Here is a 6,000-nt window from a genome sequence, read left to right on the forward strand (position 1 = left end):
AAATCACTATATTTGAAGATGTAAGCAGCACCAACAGGGTTCAATTAACACCTCCCCTCTTCATTTTAAAAAAACCGAAGGGAGTAAGCTAGACATAAAAACTGCTTTTGTAGTTTCATGTACTTTTATTGCTTTGTAATATAGAAAAATCACATTCTCTACTCTTTTTTTAAATGTAAGCTCGGGAGCCACTATGTGAAGAAAGACAGCTATGCCTGATTAAAATCTAAAAGCAACCGAGCCACAAATGCATTGTCAACACAGTCTTCATTTTGATATCTTTGAGTTTTACTGTAGTTAAAAAAGGACATATGAACTTCAGGCTAGGAGAGTGAGAGAAATCTAGCAGCCAGAATCACTTGCTGATGGAGAATGGAATATTTTATGGAGTACAGGTGAATGCTTTTTGTTAGGGCAGTGATTGAGAGATGGCCCTCAGGGACCTTGGTAACAAGCCCCTGCCTTCCCCTTACCTGAGAGCTTGTGGTCGGAAAAAGCTAGAGTGTCACTGTATCACTGTGACAACTGGATGTTCCCAGCCAGCCCACCGACTAGGAGGCTTCCAGGAAAAAGACCTATAAGGTTTGTCTCTTAGTTTTCTCCACTCCCAGGGAGGATGAATGCAGCTCTGAACTGCTCAAGATTAAGGATATTTTTAACAGAGGCTGTATTGTTGGACAGAATCTTTCATTACATCAAGATAGGAACTCAAAACACAACAGCAGGGAGCTGGGAAGAAGGGTGATCTTTCTTTCCTTTTCTTTCTTTTTGAACTCCTTCTCCCATGCTTCAAGAGAGGGAAGGCAAGACCCCAGATCTGTTCCCTCCTGGACATCACTCCCACCACTGCGTTTCAGGGTCATCCATGTCCTGATGCTTTCTGAAGCCCTCACAGAAACAGCTCTTGGAATCTAGATTCTCTCTCTCTCTAGGATTCTGTTTCTTTGCCAACAGCACTGAGAGGCATTTCTCCTACACCATCCCCCAAACATTGGTGATGATGATAATAAAATAATAATAATAAATAATAGTTATAAAAGCCTTAGGTAAGAAGTTGAGCTAGTTGAGAATTAGACATTGAGAAGAAACTTCTTGACCTGCTCTTCCTTCTACCTCTTATCTAGTCTTCTGTGTGTATCTAGATGAGCTTACTATCAAATTGCATTGAGATTTCAGGCTCAAGCCTCAGTAACTAAAAATCAGTTCCTTGGCCAAGGGTGATCTCTAGTCTAGACTTCTAGTCTAGTCTAGTCTTAACTCCAAAACTGTAAGACCGTCTCATCCTTGATATCTCCATTTGGCTGTCTCACAGGTGCTTCAAACTTATTATGTCCAAAACAAAGCTCTCATTCTCCCCACCCAACCTATTTCTATCTCACTCCCCTCCATTTTAGTGAAGGACCTCACGTTGTTAAAGTCAAGTTTTGGAGTTACACTTGATCTCTTCTACTTCTTTTCTTACCCCAGATTTAATCCCTCAACAAGACCTGCCAATACTACCTACAAACTATGCCTTGAATTCTCCACTTCAGGATCAGGCCAGCCATGTATTATATCTTGTTGTGTCTTGACTATGAGATAGTAAGTACTTGCTGTTGTAAGCCAGTACATTTTGTAGTAATTTGTTACACAGTGATAACAAATACAGTTACTGATCTACAAAATGTGGATAATGGTATTTAACATGCAGAAACGTTGGGAGGATTAAAAATGACATGAGCATCTCACATATCATGGGTATTCAATAGAGCTGAACCTGAAAATGGAATATATTACTATGGGAAATTGGATATGGATATTGCCACAAAATCCGGAGGTGGTCAATAAATGTTTATGGACACTATGCAAATATTTTCTGTCTAGAAAGGGAAATTTGATGAGTTTCCCCAAAAGCTCAAGGAAGAATGTATTTCATACACCATCCATATGTTTCCTATATTTGGTTTTCTATTTCAGAAAATGTAAAAGATAAATAACTCTTTGAACATGATCAGAGAATCCTAGTATCTTCACCATCATTATTATTAGTAAAATCAGTAACAAATACTTGCTGAACCTTTATTTAATACATGGAAATGCTTCAGACCAGCACACAGCTCTTAAGTTCCTGCAATATTAAGAAAAGTCATATTTCAGCTCATCTCCAACAACCAATAAACACCCTGTTGAAACCGTTTAACATTAGTGGTAATCAGTGAATAAATGTAAATTTTATTTGTCTCTTCCAGGATTCCTCCCATTTATTTTAGACAGTGCAACCTGCCCTTTGTGGAACTACTCTTCCCACCCCAAAATAAGTATCTTTACTCTTTCCTCTTCTCTGTCTCTTTACTCCTTGGCAGTAGTGGGCTCATGACCCAAACTGATCAGAGTTTCCAGCAGGACTTTTCAGTGGAAAGAGGGGTGAATAGAGGCATGGAGCTTTGGTACTGATGAGTCTTGACCAGCGACTCATGGAGCAGGCTGGTCTGAAAGAATACACTTTTCATTAAAATGGAGGGAAGCACATTAGAGAAAATGGCAAGGGATATCTTGAAGTTTTCTAGTCCTTGAAGTTTGCTTCACTCTTCTCTCCCCAGTGATTTGTTTATGTGTCAATAAATTCTACTTTGTGCTGCTTCAGATTGGGTTTCTGTGCCTAGAAATCCAAAGAATCCTGATGAATAGAACTAGGCATATCAGGAGTAGATCTGGAAATAAGAAAAGGATAAGTGGGTTCTTAGTCTCAATTTGGAAGGAATGATGAATTGGGTGAGTTGGACTTAGTTACACGATTATAATTTTAAAAATGGTAGGAGGGACTCTACACCAATTCAAAATCAAAATCATGCAAATTATCTTCTGAATATATTTTTAACAATTAGTCTTTATTGAAATATAATCTACATACTGAAAACTGCCCATACAAGTATACAGCTTGATGACTTACACCCAGTGGGAACATGAAGAAACCATCATCCAGATCAAGAGAGACAATGTCGCTACCATCCCAGAAGTACCCTTTAGTGTTAGTGTGCTGCAAGATCAGAGAAGGTTGCTTTGCCTTCAACTGATGCTGAGTGAGAAGGGTCTCAAGAGCCCACAGTGAGAGCTTGACATGGGCCTCTAGAACTTAAGGGGCATCGCAACAAGCCCTAGAGAGCCCCAGGCTCAGGAAACATGAACTTAACAGAATCGAGCTGAGAATGAGCCCAGCAATTCTACAGATGGCAGGACAAAGGCATATGTCTTCCCAACACCAGAAGAGGACTTTGTGAAAGGTCCTGGGTTCTTCTAAACTCTCTGCACTCATTTTAAAAGGAATCCCACCCAAGAAGTATGTCTGGGGGGCAAAAGGACTCAAAAATGAGATGGACCAATAAAAGCCAATCAAAACCCAGGGACTGCGAGGGAGTTATGGAGATGGCTGGCCAGAGGAGCAGTTTGACTTAACTTATGGCAGATCAGTCAAAGGCATTCCATGAAAGACTTTCTCAGAATGTGCATGCATGTCACGTGGGAGAGTCCTTAACACAGAATCATACATGGAGAAGGAGAAATGAAGACGATTACTTTCCTATTATGGTCCAGCTTGTTTGACAAAAATAGATCCACCTACATGTATCATCTTCTCTACTCAACTGAGAGCACTCTGAAGACAAGATATGAGCCTTGTTCACGTTCTTACCTCACCCTGTGCCACACAGGGGCGTACATATCAGTAGGTGCACTAGTAGCACACTGAAGTCAGTTTTGATTCACTACTGTCTGATTAAGGACAAAACAAAGTGTCAAGCACAGATGGAGCAATGGAAAGGCTGGAAAATGAACTGGTATAAGATAATTCTTCAGCACTTCTAGGGATTAGATGTTATGTGTTGCTCTTCCTCTTTGTCTTTTTATTCCCTCCATCACTTTCAAGGAAGGAGTGTGACTAGATTCTAAGGTGGCAGCAGCCCAGGACATGGTGACAGGCCAGGAGCTGAGGAGAGAGCTGCAGAATTAGGGCAAAGGTGGTGGCCAGTGTGGCCACATCCTTGGGTGCTGAACAAATGAGTAAATATGTTGAGGATACTAAGACCAAAATTTCTCCCTGTTGGAGAAAAGGTATACAAATATGGAAAAATATAAGTAGATAGAAGTTATGTGTGTGTGTGTGATGTGTGTAAATATATAGGCATATTAATATTCATTTTCTAGTTCTGCCCTTGAAGGTCTGCCAAGCAATTCCAGGAGATCAGTGAGTGCCCAGATCTTGAATTCTAAAAACCTTTCTCCACACGAAGAAACAAAGGTTCCTCAGAGAGATGGCTGATTTCAAAGCGAGGGCAAGAAAAATGTAAGATAAGCCTGTAATGTATTTCTGTGTCAAAACGTAAAGAAGTGCTCAGGGAATGATAGATACATGGCAGAAGGGGGACACAGGAGCCTAACGAGAACCTGCTACTGGCCAAAGCTGGGAATTCTGAGCGTCACAATAAACAATGGTAGAAATAGATTGCAGCCCTTTGAATAAAGTGGGAATCCACAAGTCCATTCTTAAATGGAGGGAGAGGTGGAAACTCCTCCTTAAATTAGTGTGCCAATTAATAAGTGTAGAAGAAACAGGAACAATTACCACATGGTACTGTAATACTGGCGGTTGATTCAGATGGTAGTCATTAAGAGATGCTTAGGCTGGGGGAGAAGTTTGATGAGGTACAGGATACTGACAAGTCTTGGGAGTATCTCTCTCCAAAATACTTCTCAATTGTAAAAGGAAACATGGAGACTTTAAGGTGGATAAGTCTGACAGACACCTGCTTGGACTGGTGATCAAGGCTCACATCACCAGTGGAGAGACAGGTGCCTCCTGGTGTAAGGTGCTGAGAAGAGCACAGCTTTATTCCTGTGGTAACTCTTCAGGAGCACATAGCCTGACTGGACATGGGGGAAAAATCAGACAGACTCAGGTTGAAGGACAGCCCACAGAGTGAAAGTTTCAAGATCATGAAAGACAAGAGAAGAGGAAGAAACTGTTCCAGATGAAGAGAGACTAAAGATGGGTCACAACTAAAAGGAATGTGTGATTCTGGACTGAACTTTGGAAAAGGAGATAAGGTGGAAACACTTGGAAAAATTTTAATGTGCTTCAACGACTCCAAGTTAGTATTACATCAATATTAACTTACTGATTTTGGTGGCTGTATTGTGATTACGGAAGTGTCTGTCAAGTCTCTACATCATGTTTTGGAGACTTACAAACCACAGAATTTAGGGGAGAATGAAGTATTATGACTGCAATTTGCTCTCAAATAGCTCAGGAAAAGAGTAATAATAATAGATTGAGAGAGAGAGGGAGGGAGGGAGAGAAAAGGTGATAAATGTGATGGAGTGTTAGCTCAAGAGTCTGACTGAAGAGGGTACAGGAGTTCTCTGTACTGTTGTTATAACTTTTCAGAAAGTACAAAATTACTTCAAAATAAATTATTGAAGCATTTAAATATTATTTTGATTATTTATTCTTATATAGTGTTATCTATTTGATTCCTATGGCAAGCTCACTATCTGTTGCAGGTTAGATAGGGTTTCCCCAAAATTTGTGTGTTGCAGTCCTAACCCTCAGCACCTCAGGATGTGGGCTTATTTGGAAATAGGGGCTTTGAAAATGCCATTAGTTAAGTCAGGTGAGGTTGTACTGGAGTAGAGTGGGCTCCTAATCCAACATGGCTGGGGTCCTTGTAAAAAGAGAGCAGCTGGAGACAGACACGCACACAGGGAGAATGCCAGGTAAAGATAAGGACAGAGATTGAGTTGATGCCTCTACAAGCCAAAGAATGATGAAGACGGCCAGCAAACCACCAGCAGGGGGGACAGAGGCATGGAACAGATTCTTCTTCATAGCCTTCAGAAAGAACCAATCCTGATGACACCTCATCTCAGACTTCTAGCCTCCAGAACTGTGAGAAAATACATTTCTGTTGTTTGAGCCCCTTAGATTATGGTATATTGTTACAGCAGCCCCAGCAAACTAATACACTA

At 40.7% G+C, this 6,000-nt stretch overlaps 1 long non-coding RNA gene across 1 annotated transcript in view; it reads left to right on the plus strand.

Annotated features, from left to right (window-relative positions):
• LOC140699955 (uncharacterized) overlaps positions 1–4,424 on the plus strand; it is a 43,927-nt gene extending 39,503 nt beyond the window's left edge. The window contains exon 6 of the long non-coding RNA XR_012078187.1: positions 4,180–4,424. This is a non-coding gene — a long non-coding RNA (uncharacterized lncRNA). The remainder of the gene's footprint in view (positions 1–4,179) is intronic.
• Positions 4,425–6,000: the final 1,576 nt, after the last annotated feature.

This window comes from Vicugna pacos, chromosome 2 (assembly GCF_048564905.1).
Source record: "Vicugna pacos chromosome 2, VicPac4, whole genome shotgun sequence".
NCBI lineage: Eukaryota > Metazoa > Chordata > Mammalia > Artiodactyla > Camelidae > Vicugna > Vicugna pacos.